Here is a 15,396-nt window from a genome sequence, read left to right on the forward strand (position 1 = left end):
GGTCAACAAAGAAGAATTCCTTCTGTTAAGAATTCATGTTAAAGATATTAAACTTTCACGCAGATTTCAGGCCCTATTTTAAAGATCGCTTATCTAAAGTACTATTCAGACAGGATTAGTTTTACATAGGGAGGCGGGGTAAAGCAATTATTATCAGAGCTTCTCAGTGATTTTAGTCCTGTGACCTGTCTGAATGCTCCATGTCAGTAATCATTATGGACAATGTCAGTAATGTCAAGAGTAGTTATATGGGACCACCATTCGTCAAACTTTTATGACCCCCTCCCCCACCCGCTGACAGGTCGTGTTTTATGACCCCTTGACAGATGGCGTTTTATGACCCCTTGACAGATGGCGTTTTATGACCCCATGACAGATGGTGTTTTGACAGGTTGTGTTTTATGACCCTTAACAGATGGTTTTATGACAGTTTGTGTTTTATGACTCCTTAACAGATGGTGTTTTGACAGTTTGTGTTTTATGACTTCTTTGACAGATAGTGTTTTTGACAGGGGGGCGGGCCCATCAATCAAAATCTGTACAAGTTGTCAACTTTAGACAGAAAGTATTTAATGGTTTTATTGCCGGTCATTTAGAGTGATTGTTTTTCCTGAGTGTGTTTTATGTTAAGCGTATGGTGTCATGTTTAATGACGGCTCGTGTTTAGACATATGCTGTTTATTGACATTTGATGTCAGATCTCAACCATCCTCCCTCCTTTGCTCGCCCCGTGAGCTTACTGACTTTCACACCGCGGGTGTGTTGTTGAATCTAAAGTTTTGCAACAGCATAAGTTTATTTAAAGGCAATCACTAATCATATATATATATATATATTAGATGTACCAGGCTACGCTTAAAGCCGATGTTTTCTATCGAGCTATAGTTTCTGATCAGACACAAAGTCTGAACTAAATAAAATTTTAAACGGTTCACGAAGTCCGGGAATCTTTTCATGACCTGGTCTACAGTTTCACGCGTATTAAAGATCCGGCGGTGTCTGACAAAGGGTCGGGTGATTGTTCATATCTGTCATTTAAAATAAAGTTAATAAATGTAATTCTGTCCACTATGGCAAAATAGGAATTTATTTTAGATTTAGACAAATCATGAACAATGCTACGATTAAAACATTTGTTTGTAACATCACAAGTTATTTAATGAAATATTCCGTATACGTGTATAGTTTAAGCAATGATCTGAGCCATAACCTTCGGAGCCGGCAATACTATAATCTTTAGACAAAAGTCTAAACTAAATAAAATTTTTAAACGGTTCAGGAATTCCGTGAATCTTTTCATAACCTGCACTATAGTTTCACGCGTATTAAAGATCCAGCGGTGCCTGACAAAGCGCCGGGTGAGTGTTCATATCTGCCATTTTAAAATAATGTTAATAAATGTAATTCTGTCCACTATGGCAAAATAGGATTTTATTTTAGATTTAGTGGAATCTTTAACCAAGTCTCTGATTAAGACATGTGTATACGTGCACAGATGGTGACAGAGAAACTTATATATGACGTTAATAATCTTTTAAATGTTTTTAAGACGTATTCACCCCATTTTGGGGTTTTATTTTTAATTAAAGGCTTCTTAAAACATGTGTGAATATGTGTGTATTATACAAAGAGTCTTATATTGTCTGCTCTGACAAAAATAAAGTCTTTTTTAGGTTTAGGGGAATTGACTGCGTGTGTCTTATAAATACAACTTGATAATATGTTTGTTTTGTAAAGAGACTTCTTTAAAGTCACGCAAGAATAAAATATTTTAGATGTAACTGGTTAAACTTAAAGCCGATATTTTCTATCGAACTAGTCTATTTTCTGTTCAGACACAAAGTTTTCTGATGCTGATATTATGTCAGTGTGTGTTTGTGTGGGGGTCGTGTGATGTAATCTTTGAAAGTTTATGACCGAACCTTTATTGGGGAGCGACAAGAGATCTCCCGGAATCAGTTTGGATGGAGCAGAGCTGTTATACTCAAGTCTGTTGGTATGTATGTGTTTCGCTGTGTTCGTTCCAGTATTTTGTATGATTTATTTAAAAACTAAAAATTCGATCTCTGGTATTGCAGCGAAATTGTCTAAACTGGTATTAACTATTCCTGGTAAATCGCGGAGAAGAGTGGCCTGAACAAAAAAGTCAGACCGAGACTAGAACCTCCCGCAGCGTAACACGGAAATCTTGGAACAAAAGAGACGCCGACTGGCTCGTGTTGTCCGGTGTGTTTTTATTTAATCCTGTTACAATAGATTTAAACAAACTGGTTTGGTTTAATATTTTCTAATAACATGTGTTATCTGTTTTAAAGGTTTGGATATCAGAGGCAAAGCGAACGTTGTGTGTACTATTGCAAAATATATAGCGGATCTCCACGGTACGTTTATCTTGCATAAGAAAATTGTTTTATTTAGATATTTGTCCTAATAACTTGTTTTTATCTGTTTACAGGTTAGGATACAGACCACGACGCTTTGGACGTATCTTTAAAAAAGATTAAAATCAGAGACTTTTTGGATTTGTCTGGGGACATTTTAAACATTTTGTGGCAAATTGGATTTAAAACATTTCGGATACTGGATACCTAGTTTGATTTGTCCACAGAGCTTGTTTAAGACGTTTTCACCGCATTTTGGGGTTTATTTTTAATTAAAGGCTTCTTAAAACATGTGTGAAAATGTGTATATTATACAATGAGTCTTATATTGTCTGCTCTGACATAAATAAATTTTTATATTAGATTTTAGATCAATTGACTGTGTGTATTTTATGTCAAGCGTATGCTGTTATGTTTAATGACGGATCGTGTGACAGCTTGTGTTTAGGCATTTGATGTCAGATATCACCCTTCCTCCATCCTTTCGCACAAGACCTGCATTCTTTCACAGGGGTGCGTGTTGTAAAGCGATTAAAGATTTCTAAAACTCAATGTTGGTAAAACAATCCCCCATTACGGTGTCAAAAAAAGTAAAATGTTTATTTTAGATTTAGACAAATCATGAACAATGCTACGATTAAAACATTTGTTTGTAACATCACAAGTTATTTAATGAAATATTCCGTATACGTGTATAGTTTAAGCAATGATCTGAGCCATAACCTTCGGAGCCGGCAATACTATAATCTTTAGACGAAAGTCTAAACTAAATAAAATTTTAAACGATTCATGAGTTCCGTGAATCTTTTCATGACCTGCTCTATAGATTCACACGTATTAAAGATCCGACGGTGCCTGACAAAGCGCCGGGTGAGTGTTCATATATGCCGTTTTAAAATAACCTTAATAAATGTAATTCTGTCCACTATGACAAAATAGGATTTTATTTTAGATTTAGGGGAGTCTTTAACCAAGTCTCTGACTAAGACATGTGTATACGTGCACAGATGGTGACAGAGAAACTTATATATGACGTTAATAAACTTTTAAATGTTTTTAAGACGTATACACCCCATTTTGGGGTTTTATTTTTAATTAAAGGCTTCTTAAAACATGTGTTAATATGTGTATATTATACAAAGAGTCTTATAGTGTCTGCTCTGACAAAAATAAATTATTATTTTAGATTTTAGGACAAATGACTGCGTCTATCTTATAAATACAACTTGATATATACGTTTGTTTTGTCAATAGACTTCTTTAAAGTCACGCAAGAATAAAATATTTTAGTTGTAACTGGTTAAACTTAAATGTACTATTATCTATTTAACTATAAGCTATATTTTCTGAGCAGATATTTTTCTGTTTCTGATGCTGGTCTTATAACAGTGTGTGGGAGATGATGGCTGTTCACAGCAGGTGGCGGGTTGTAAACTAGGGTCTTTTTAAAACTGTAGTGGTAAAAAATGTAATAGCACATTGACAAAAATAAAGCATTTGGTTGTAACAAATTATTTAATGAAATATTCAGTATGTGTATAGCGATGAACGGTGTCAAAATCACCGGGGTCCCAACAATACTATAGTCTTTAGACTAAAGGGTATTTATTTTAATATAAATAAAATCTTAATCTTTTCGTGCACAATATTCTGATCACGCCATTAGATTGTGTACCAGCGTTTACAATAGAGAACATACGCGGATGAGTGTTCATATACACCGTTAAGAAACTTTTTTAAACGATTAAAGACATTTTCAAATCATCTTATGGGGTTTGTTTTAAATTAATGACATCTTAAAACCAACAGGGAATATGTGTTTATTACACAATAAAATGTAATTCTGGCCGCTCTGACAAAATAAGGGTTTAATTTTAGATTTAGTGAATTCTTTAATCAAGGCTCTGATTAAAACACATGAATGCGCGAACCACAGTTGCCAGAGAACGTACGCTGAGGCGCTCTTATGGCGTTAAGAACCTTTTTATTGTTTAAGACATTTTGACCCCATTTCCTGGTTTTGTGTCCGCTGTGGATCCCAACCTCTATGTGTTTATTATACAACAAATGCAATTCTGTCAGCATTTCTAATTTAGAACGCCTTTGATTTAAACATGAGGGTTTTAAAATGAACCGGCCATGTGACTTTTATGACAAAAGCTATTCGATCTTAATTTTTTGTTTTAACATCCAAAAGTTTTATACACAGTCCATAATTAAACAACTAGGTGTGTATGAGTAAGATTATATCTAATGTCACACGAGCAGCACCAAATCGCGCATGTGTCTGTGTGTGTGTGTGTGCATCCAGGCTGTTTATGTGTGGGCGTGTTTATGAGCCTGTGTCTTTGCAAGGTGTGTGTGCGTGTGTGTGTGTGTGTGTGTGTGTGTGTGTTTGCATGGGGGTCTATGATGTCTCTGTTTGTTACTAAAGTTTTGATATTAAGTCTGTGTCCTCATTGACAATAAGTAAGGGTTTTTAGATGTAGGCTTTATTACACAGATACTGATTAAATCATGTTATGCATTATTTGCGATTTAAAGAAACTTAAAAGGTTTAAGACATTTTATCTCACATTGTGGTGTTGTTTTTTAATTAATGTAACCTTAAAACCATCTGTTATCCATTTAGGGAACAATAAAATGTTAGCAAATATTATTTATCAAAGTTGACGATGTTATAAGCCAAGATGTCACTAACGTGACAACAAACATTTATTTAAAGACAAAACATTTTAACAAAATTGCCATGGCTTACAGAGACACACTAGACTTAATAATAAAAATAAAAATATACTATCCGAACATCCTAACTTGGTATTAGGTTAGATTAGGTTTTAAGGTCAATCAGCGTCTTTAGCTTTACAACTTACAGCACAAAACCCCCAATGACAGGATTTTTATGAAGTGGAGCAGACCCTTGGTATGCCTGTGGGGTTAGGTACAACTAAGGTCAACAGCTATCAGTGCATAATAAGCAAACATGAAATTATATTTTAACTATGGTGTGTTAATGATGTTGCTAGGTTCGCGTATTTTTTCTGAAACAAACTTTTCTTTTCAAACTTAGTTAGGATACACACGTTTGTCGCCTCAAACACCTGATCAAAGTTTTTCTTCGCTAGCGACAACTAATGTCTGAGATTTTGTAAATTCATCAGATGTTTCTTACTTGTGTATTTTCTTAAACAAACTTTTTCTTTTCAATCTTAGACAGTCTTCATACGTTTGTCTTTCGATAAGTTGATCATAGTTTTTCTTCGCTAGTGTCAACTCATGTATGAGATTTGTAAATTTCATCATATGTTCTTACATGTGTATTTTCTGAAACAAATTTATGCTTTTCAAACTCAGGTAGTCATCATACTTTTGTCTCTACATACATTTGTTCAAAGTTTCTTGTAGCTAGTGTCAACTGATGTCTGAGATTTTGTAAATTCAACAGATGGTCTTACGTGTGTATTTCTTAAACAAACATGTTGCTGTTCAAACTTAGGCACTGTTCATACGTTTGTCTTTTCATAAGTTGTTCATAGTTTTTATTTGTTAGCGTCAACTAATGACAGAGATTTTGTAAACTCATCAGATTCAAACAAAACTCATTCATTTCTGTAGTTTATGTAACACCTTGTCAAACTCTTAAAGGTAGTACTATCTGTTTAAAACAACAATGCAAAGTATTTTAGATTTACTTGATAATCTTTTACATCAAAACAAACTAGGATAGCAATATGTTTGAATCTGTAACAGGTGATACCACCAATAGCGTGTTGTACATAACAAAGTCTGTAAAATAATAAAGATTGATTAGGTTTTTATTTAGTAAACCTTTTAACACAAAGTGTAGAGTCTTTTGTATGTAACAACAAAGATGCGATGAAACAACGCAAAACAAGAGAGGATGCGTTTGTTAAAACACATATAAATTAAGATGCATACATCTACAAATGGGGCAATGTCTTTAATCTATTGGTCCCGAATTTAGAGGCTATACGGCCAAACTATTTCAAACATTGCCCCCATTTGTAGATGTATGCATCTTAATTTATATGTGTTTTAACAAACGCATCCTCTCTTGTTTTGCGTTGTTTCATCGCATCTTTGTTGTTACATACAAAAGACTCTACACTTTGTGTTAAAAGGTTTACTAAATAAAAACCTAATCAATCTTTATTATTTTACAGACTTTGTTATGTACAACACGCTATTGGTGGTATCACCTGTTACAGATTCAAACATATTGCTATCCTAGTTTGTTTTGATGTAAAAGATTATCAAGTAAATCTAAAATACTTTGCATTGTTGTTTTAAACAGATAGTACTACCTTTAAGAGTTTGACAAGGTGTTACATAAACTACAGAAATGAATGAGTTTTGTTTGAATCTGATGAGTTTACAAAATCTCTGTCATTAGTTGACGCTAACAAATAAAAACTATGAACAACTTATGAAAAGACAAACGTATGAACAGTGCCTAAGTTTGAACAGCAACATGTTTGTTTAAGAAATACACACGTAAGACCATCTGTTGAATTTACAAAATCTCAGACATCAGTTGACACTAGCTACAAGAAACTTTGAACAAATGTATGTAGAGACAAAAGTATGATGACTACCTGAGTTTGAAAAGCATAAATTTGTTTCAGAAAATACACATGTAAGAACATATGATGAAATTTACAAATCTCATACATGAGTTGACACTAGCGAAGAAAAACTATGATCAACTTATCGAAAGACAAACGTATGAAGACTGTCTAAGATTGAAAAGAAAAAGTTTGTTTAAGAAAATACACAAGTAAGAAACATCTGATGAATTTACAAAATCTCAGACATTAGTTGTCGCTAGCGAAGAAAAACTTTGATCAGGTGTTTGAGGCGACAAACGTGTGTATCCTAACTAAGTTTGAAAAGAAAAGTTTGTTTCAGAAAAAATACGCGAACCTAGCAACATCATTAACACACCATAGTTAAAATATAATTTCATGTTTGCTTATTATGCACTGATAGCTGTTGACCTTAGTTGTACCTAACCCCACAGGCATACCAAGGGTCTGCTCCACTTCATAAAAATCCTGTCATTGGGGGTTTTGTGCTGTAAGTTGTAAAGCTAAAGACGCTGATTGACCTTAAAACCTAATCTAACCTAATACCAAGTTAGGATGTTCGGATAGTATATTTTTATTTTTATTATTAAGTCTAGTGTGTCTCTGTAAGCCATGGCAATTTTGTTAAAATGTTTTGTCTTTAAATAAATGTTTGTTGTCACGTTAGTGACATCTTGGCTTATAACATCGTCAACTTTGATAAATAATATTTGCTAACATTTTATTGTTCCCTAAATGGATAACAGATGGTTTTAAGGTTACATTAATTAAAAAACAACACCACAATGTGAGATAAAATGTCTTAAACCTTTTAAGTTTCTTTAAATCGCAAATAATGCATAACATGATTTAATCAGTATCTGTGTAATAAAGCCTACATCTAAAAACCCTTACTTATTGTCAATGAGGACACAGACTTAATATCAAAACTTTAGTAACAAACAGAGACATCATAGACCCCCATGCAAACACACACACACACACACACACACACACACGCACACACACCTTGCAAAGACACAGGCTCATAAACACGCCCACACATAAACAGCCTGGATGCACACACACACACACAGACACATGCGCGATTTGGTGCTGCTCGTGTGACATTAGATATAATCTTACTCATACACACCTAGTTGTTTAATTATGGACTGTGTATAAAACTTTTGGATGTTAAAACAAAAAATTAAGATCGAATAGCTTTTGTCATAAAAGTCACATGGCCGGTTCATTTTAAAACCCTCATGTTTAAATCAAAGGCGTTCTAAATTAGAAATGCTGACAGAATTGCATTTGTTGTATAATAAACACATAGAGGTTGGGATCCACAGCGGACACAAAACCAGGAAATGGGGTCAAAATGTCTTAAACAATAAAAAGGTTCTTAACGCCATAAGAGCGCCTCAGCGTACGTTCTCTGGCAACTGTGGTTCGCGCATTCATGTGTTTTAATCAGAGCCTTGATTAAAGAATTCACTAAATCTAAAATTAAACCCTTATTTTGTCAGAGCGGCCAGAATTACATTTTATTGTGTAATAAACACATATTCCCTGTTGGTTTTAAGATGTCATTAATTTAAAACAAACCCCATAAGATGATTTGAAAATGTCTTTAATCGTTTAAAAAAGTTTCTTAACGGTGTATATGAACACTCATCCGCGTATGTTCTCTATTGTAAACGCTGGTACACAATCTAATGGCGTGATCAGAATATTGTGCACGAAAAGATTAAGATTTTATTTATATTAAAATAAATACCCTTTAGTCTAAAGACTATAGTATTGTTGGGACCCCGGTGATTTTGACACCGTTCATCGCTATACACATACTGAATATTTCATTAAATAATTTGTTACAACCAAATGCTTTATTTTTGTCAATGTGCTATTACATTTTTTACCACTACAGTTTTAAAAAGACCCTAGTTTACAACCCGCCACCTGCTGTGAACAGCCATCATCTCCCACACACTGTTATAAGACCAGCATCAGAAACAGAAAAATATCTGCTCAGAAAATATAGCTTATAGTTAAATAGATAATAGTACATTTAAGTTTAACCAGTTACAACTAAAATATTTTATTCTTGCGTGACTTTAAAGAAGTCTATTGACAAAACAAACGTATATATCAAGTTGTATTTATAAGATAGACGCAGTCATTTGTCCTAAAATCTAAAATAATAATTTATTTTTGTCAGAGCAGACACTATAAGACTCTTTGTATAATATACACATATTAACACATGTTTTAAGAAGCCTTTAATTAAAAATAAAACCCCAAAATGGGGTGTATACGTCTTAAAAACATTTAAAAGTTTATTAACGTCATATATAAGTTTCTCTGTCACCATCTGTGCACGTATACACATGTCTTAGTCAGAGACTTGGTTAAAGACTCCCCTAAATCTAAAATAAAATCCTATTTTGTCATAGTGGACAGAATTACATTTATTAAGGTTATTTTAAAACGGCATATATGAACACTCACCCGGCGCTTTGTCAGGCACCGTCGGATCTTTAATACGTGTGAATCTATAGAGCAGGTCATGAAAAGATTCACGGAACTCATGAATCGTTTAAAATTTTATTTAGTTTAGACTTTCGTCTAAAGATTATAGTATTGCCGGCTCCGAAGGTTATGGCTCAGATCATTGCTTAAACTATACACGTATACGGAATATTTCATTAAATAACTTGTGATGTTACAAACAAATGTTTTAATCGTAGCATTGTTCATGATTTGTCTAAATCTAAAATAAACATTTTACTTTTTTTGACACCGTAATGGGGGATTGTTTTACCAACATTGAGTTTTAGAAATCTTTAATCGCTTTACAACACGCACCCCTGTGAAAGAATGCAGGTCTTGTGCGAAAGGATGGAGGAAGGGTGATATCTGACATCAAATGCCTAAACACAAGCTGTCACACGATCCGTCATTAAACATAACAGCATACGCTTGACATAAAATACACACAGTCAATTGATCTAAAATCTAATATAAAAATTTATTTATGTCAGAGCAGACAATATAAGACTCATTGTATAATATACACATTTTCACACATGTTTTAAGAAGCCTTTAATTAAAAATAAACCCCAAAATGCGGTGAAAACGTCTTAAACAAGCTCTGTGGACAAATCAAACTAGGTATCCAGTATCCGAAATGTTTTAAATCCAATTTGCCACAAAATGTTTAAAATGTCCCCAGACAAATCCAAAAAGTCTCTGATTTTAATCTTTTTTAAAGATACGTCCAAAGCGTCGTGGTCTGTATCCTAACCTGTAAACAGATAAAAACAAGTTATTAGGACAAATATCTAAATAAAACAATTTTCTTATGCAAGATAAACGTACCGTGGAGATCCGCTATATATTTTGCAATAGTACACACAACGTTCGCTTTGCCTCTGATATCCAAACCTTTAAAACAGATAACACATGTTATTAGAAAATATTAAACCAAACCAGTTTGTTTAAATCTATTGTAACAGGATTAAATAAAAACACACCGGACAACACGAGCCAGTCGGCGTCTCTTTTGTTCCAAGATTTCCGTGTTACGCTGCGGGAGGTTCTAGTCTCGGTCTGACTTTTTTGTTCAGGCCACTCTTCTCCGCGATTTACCAGGAATAGTTAATACCAGTTTAGACAATTTCGCTGCAATACCAGAGATCGAATTTTTAGTTTTTAAATAAATCATACAAAATACTGGAACGAACACAGCGAAACACATACATACCAACAGACTTGAGTATAACAGCTCTGCTCCATCCAAACTGATTCCGGGAGATCTCTTGTCGCTCCCCAATAAAGGTTCGGTCATAAACTTTCAAAGATTACATCACACGACCCCCACACAAACACACACTGACATAATATCAGCATCAGAAAACTTTGTGTCTGAACAGAAAATAGACTAGTTCGATAGAAAATATCGGCTTTAAGTTTAACCAGTTACATCTAAAATATTTTATTCTTGCGTGACTTTAAAGAAGTCTCTTTACAAAACAAACATATTATCAAGTTGTATTTATAAGACACACGCAGTCAATTCCCCTAAACCTAAAAAAGACTTTATTTTTGTCAGAGCAGACAATATAAGACTCTTTGTATAATACACACATATTCACACATGTTTTAAGAAGCCTTTAATTAAAAATAAAACCCCAAAATGGGGTGAATACGTCTTAAAAACATTTAAAAGATTATTAACGTCATATATAAGTTTCTCTGTCACCATCTGTGCACGTATACACATGTCTTAATCAGAGACTTGGTTAAAGATTCCACTAAATCTAAAATAAAATCCTATTTTGCCATAGTGGACAGAATTACATTTATTAACATTATTTTAAAATGGCAGATATGAACACTCACCCGGCGCTTTGTCAGGCACCGCTGGATCTTTAATACGCGTGAAACTATAGTGCAGGTTATGAAAAGATTCACGGAATTCCTGAACCGTTTAAAAATTTTATTTAGTTTAGACTTTTGTCTAAAGATTATAGTATTGCCGGCTCCGAAGGTTATGGCTCAGATCATTGCTTAAACTATACACGTATACGGAATATTTCATTAAATAACTTGTGATGTTACAAACAAATGTTTTAATCGTAGCATTGTTCATGATTTGTCTAAATCTAAAATAAATTCCTATTTTGCCATAGTGGACAGAATTACATTTATTAACTTTATTTTAAATGACAGATATGAACAATCACCCGACGCTTTGTCAGACACCGCCGGATCTTTAATACGCGTGAAACTGTAGACCAGGTCATGAAAAGATTCCCGGACTTCGTGAACCGTTTAAAATTTTATTTAGTTCAGACTTTGTGTCTGATCAGAAACTATAGCTCGATAGAAAACATCGGCTTTAAGCGTAGCCTGGTACATCTAATATATATATATATATATGATTAGTGATTGCCTTTAAATAAACTTATGCTGTTGCAAAACTTTAGATTCAACAACACACCCGCGGTGTGAAAGTCAGTAAGCTCACGGGGCGAGCAAAGGAGGGAGGATGGTTGAGATCTGACATCAAATGTCAATAAACAGCATATGTCTAAACACGAGCCGTCATTAAACATGACACCATACGCTTAACATAAAACACACTCAGGAAAAACAATCACTCTAAATGACCGGCAATAAAACCATTAAATACTTTCTGTCTAAAGTTGACAACTTGTACAGATTTTGATTGATGGGCCCGTCCCCCTGTCAAAAACACTATCTGTCAAAGAAGTCATAAAACACAAACTGTCAAAACACCATCTGTTAAGGAGTCATAAAACACAAACTGTCATAAAACCATCTGTTAAGGGTCATAAAACACAACCTGTCAAAACACCATCTGTCATGGGGTCATAAAACGCCATCTGTCAAGGGGTCATAAAACGCCATCTGTCAAGGGGTCATAAAACACGACCTGTCAGCGGGTGGGGGAGGGGGTCATAAAAGTTTGACGAATGGTGGTCCCATATAACTACTGTCAAGAGCCTCTTAGTGGCCCAAAGCAGAATTTGTTTGTTTTATTAAAAAAGAAAGAAATTACAAACATTTATAAAAAGAACAAAGTTGCACATTAAGTAGGTCTAAAATTAGCATTAGGTTCAGAAATCAAATCAAATGAATCATAACACTGTCTTTATTGTATGAATTAAATATATTTATTATTTTTTAGAGCTACAGAAGTGATTTTCTTGTTGTCTTGGATTGTTTGATTAACATTAATGACACAGACTTAAAGGGGTCATAGCGTGAAAATCAGACTTTTTCCTTGTTTAAGTGCTATAATTGGGACCCCAGTGCTTCTATCAACCCAGAAAATGTAATAAAGATCAAACCAGTAACTTTGTTTGGGTAAGCCATTTTCTGCAAGTGTGTGAAAAATTAGGCCGTTCAGATTCTGCCTGTTTTATGAGTAGCAAGGCGAATACAATAAATAATGCCATCCCCTTTATCTGCAATATCCAACCACAGCACTGCCATAGTGCAGAGAGAAAGAGAGAAAGAAAAAAGTACTTGACAGCACAATTGAGTTTCTATTACAACAAACCACCATCATTGTTATCAGTGTTTGCATTTCATCAGCTCATTTGCATTTTAAACGGCACACTTTTGCTCAGGCCTACAAATTAGCAATTTAAACATGCTATATTAAATTATCTGTGGAGTATTTTAAGCTAAAACTTCACATAAGCACTCTGGGGACACCAAAGATTTCTTTTACATCTTAAAAAAATTCTCATAATATGACCAATTTAAGGGTGACATAGAATGATTGAACTGAGTATTTATCCTTGTTCTGTGATGTGACATGTAGACAAAATTTTTTATGTTTGGGTCTGTAATGCCTTAGAAGCTTCCTAAAAACCTCTCTCAGATAGCTGTATTAGGGAGGGGGATTTTAAACAAGTGGTTTTGCACCTATTTGGCTCCCCCTACTGGCTTAACTTGCAATCTCATTACTGATTGGCTGACTTTGCTGCCATTTAAAAAAATGTAGCCAATTATTTTAAAGTGGAGGGGCAGTTAGAAGCCTGTGATGTCATAAGCATCAGTTTTTCAGATTGGGCCGTTTTCTGAGATGTTTAGCATGTCAAGCACTTTTTGTATGTTTGTGAATGTGGGTAGACTACCATTATTCAACAAAGACAAGGTAAAAATGGTTTTTCATTCTCTGTCCCCTTTAAGTAGATTAATTGAGTTTACTGTCTCTTTAAGAGAAGCACGGACCTGGTTTCTACCTAATCTATATTCAATTCAATTCAATTCAATTTTTCAATTCAATTCAATTCAATTCAATTCAATTTTATTTATATAGCGCTTTTCACAAAAGTCAATTGTTTCAAAGCAGCTTTACATAAATAGAAGCAGTGAAAAGCACAGAAAACGACAGATAGCACAACAGAATACATGATAGCATGAGCAGTTAAATTTGCTGCGGCTATGACTCAATATTATAATTGCACGTATTACTAAAGCAACGTATTGAAGAGGAAGCTAGGTAAAGCCCAAAAAGGCTGCCTCCCCGGGGTGAAAAACCCCCTAGGAGAAAAAAAACCCCCGGGCTTTTATCCGAGGAAAAATAAGTCCTAGGAGGGAAAAACCCTTGGGAGAACGGAAATGGAGATTTAGCGGAGATTAAGCGGTTCTGCCGGTGATCGTTGGTCAGGTATCAGCTGGGCATAACGTTGAAGGACGGCCAGTAGATCAGAGGTGTGCCGACTTTCACATCTACCGGGACTGGGTCTGTTTGTCTCGTCCTCGGGTCGAGGACGAGACAGGGAGAGAAAAACAAAATCGTATTAGCGTAGCAGCCGTTCATATGTATTGAAGTGTCACACAGTGATGTGGTTTAACTCAGCTTAGTTCCAGACAGACTAAATATTGCGGCATAATTATGTTATCCACAGTTGAGGATTTAGCAAATTGGGGGCCCAATGCGAGGGTATATATGGTAAATAAGGGTCACCTTCCGATCTTTAAGAGAAAATGAAACCTGACGACCCGTTTGACTAAGGCCTAAAGCCCCACTGTCGTCGTTAATGCAGGTTCAGTGGCAAACGGGTCTATATTGTATACCATTTACAGGACCAGGAGAAGACGCCAAAAAAAAAAAAAAAACAAAAAAAAAAAAAAAAACATCGCAACCCGACCATACGTGTTAACCCGTTTGACTAAGGCCAGAAGCCCCACTGTCGTCGTTAATGCAGGTTCAGTGGCAAACGGGTCTGTATGGCATACTATTCATAAGACTTACGATAGCGCCAAAATCGCAACCCGACCATACGTGCCAACCCGTTTGACTAAGGCTGGAGGCCCCACTGTCGTCGTTAATGCAGGTTCAGTGGCAAACGGGTCTGTATGGCATACTATTCATAAGACTTACGATAGCGCCAAAATCGCAACCCGACCATACGTGCCAACCCGTTTGACTAAGGCTGGAGGCCCCACTGTCGTCGTTAATGCAGGTTCAGTGGCAAACGGGTCTGTATGGCATACTATTCATAAGACTTACGATAGCGCCAAAATCGCAACCCGACCATACGTGCCAACCCGTTTGACTAAGGCTGGAGGCCCCACTGTCGTCGTTAATGCAGGTTCAGTGGCAAACGGGTCTGTATGGCATACTATTCACAAGACACACGAAAGCGCGAAAAACGCAACCCGACCATACATACCAACCCGTTTGACTAAGGCTGGAGGCCCCACTGTCGTCGTTAATGCAGGTTCAGTGGCAAACGGGTCTGTATGGCATACTATTCATAAGACTTACGATAGCGCCAAAATCGCAACCCGACCATACGTGCCAACCCGTTTGACTAAGGCTGGAGGCCCCACTGTCGTCGTTAATGCAGGTTCAGTGGCAAACGGGTATGTATGGCATA

At 35.4% G+C, this 15,396-nt stretch overlaps 2 long non-coding RNA genes across 3 annotated transcripts; one reads left to right on the top strand and one right to left on the bottom strand.

Annotated features, from left to right (window-relative positions):
* Window positions 1-1,252: 1,252 nt before the first annotated feature.
* Window positions 1,253-2,653, top strand: LOC135740901 (uncharacterized). Of its 2 annotated transcripts, XR_010529294.2 has the most exons (4): window positions 1,253-1,996; window positions 2,079-2,226; window positions 2,316-2,381; window positions 2,456-2,653. It is a non-coding gene; the product is annotated as an uncharacterized lncRNA (long non-coding RNA). The 2 variants fall into 2 exon arrangements; XR_012335905.1 differs by having other exon boundaries at window positions 1,253-2,226.
* A 7,426-nt stretch (window positions 2,654-10,079) lies between these two features.
* Window positions 10,080-11,500, bottom strand: LOC135740900 (uncharacterized). Its single transcript, XR_010529293.2, has 4 exons — window positions 10,737-11,500; window positions 10,507-10,654; window positions 10,352-10,417; window positions 10,080-10,277 (listed from the first exon to the last, which is right to left on the bottom strand). It is a non-coding gene; the product is annotated as an uncharacterized lncRNA (long non-coding RNA).
* Between the last annotated feature and the right edge of the window lie 3,896 nt (window positions 11,501-15,396).

The sequence above is a fragment of the Paramisgurnus dabryanus genome, chromosome 24 (genome assembly GCF_030506205.2).
Source record: "Paramisgurnus dabryanus chromosome 24, PD_genome_1.1, whole genome shotgun sequence".
NCBI lineage: Eukaryota > Metazoa > Chordata > Actinopteri > Cypriniformes > Cobitidae > Paramisgurnus > Paramisgurnus dabryanus.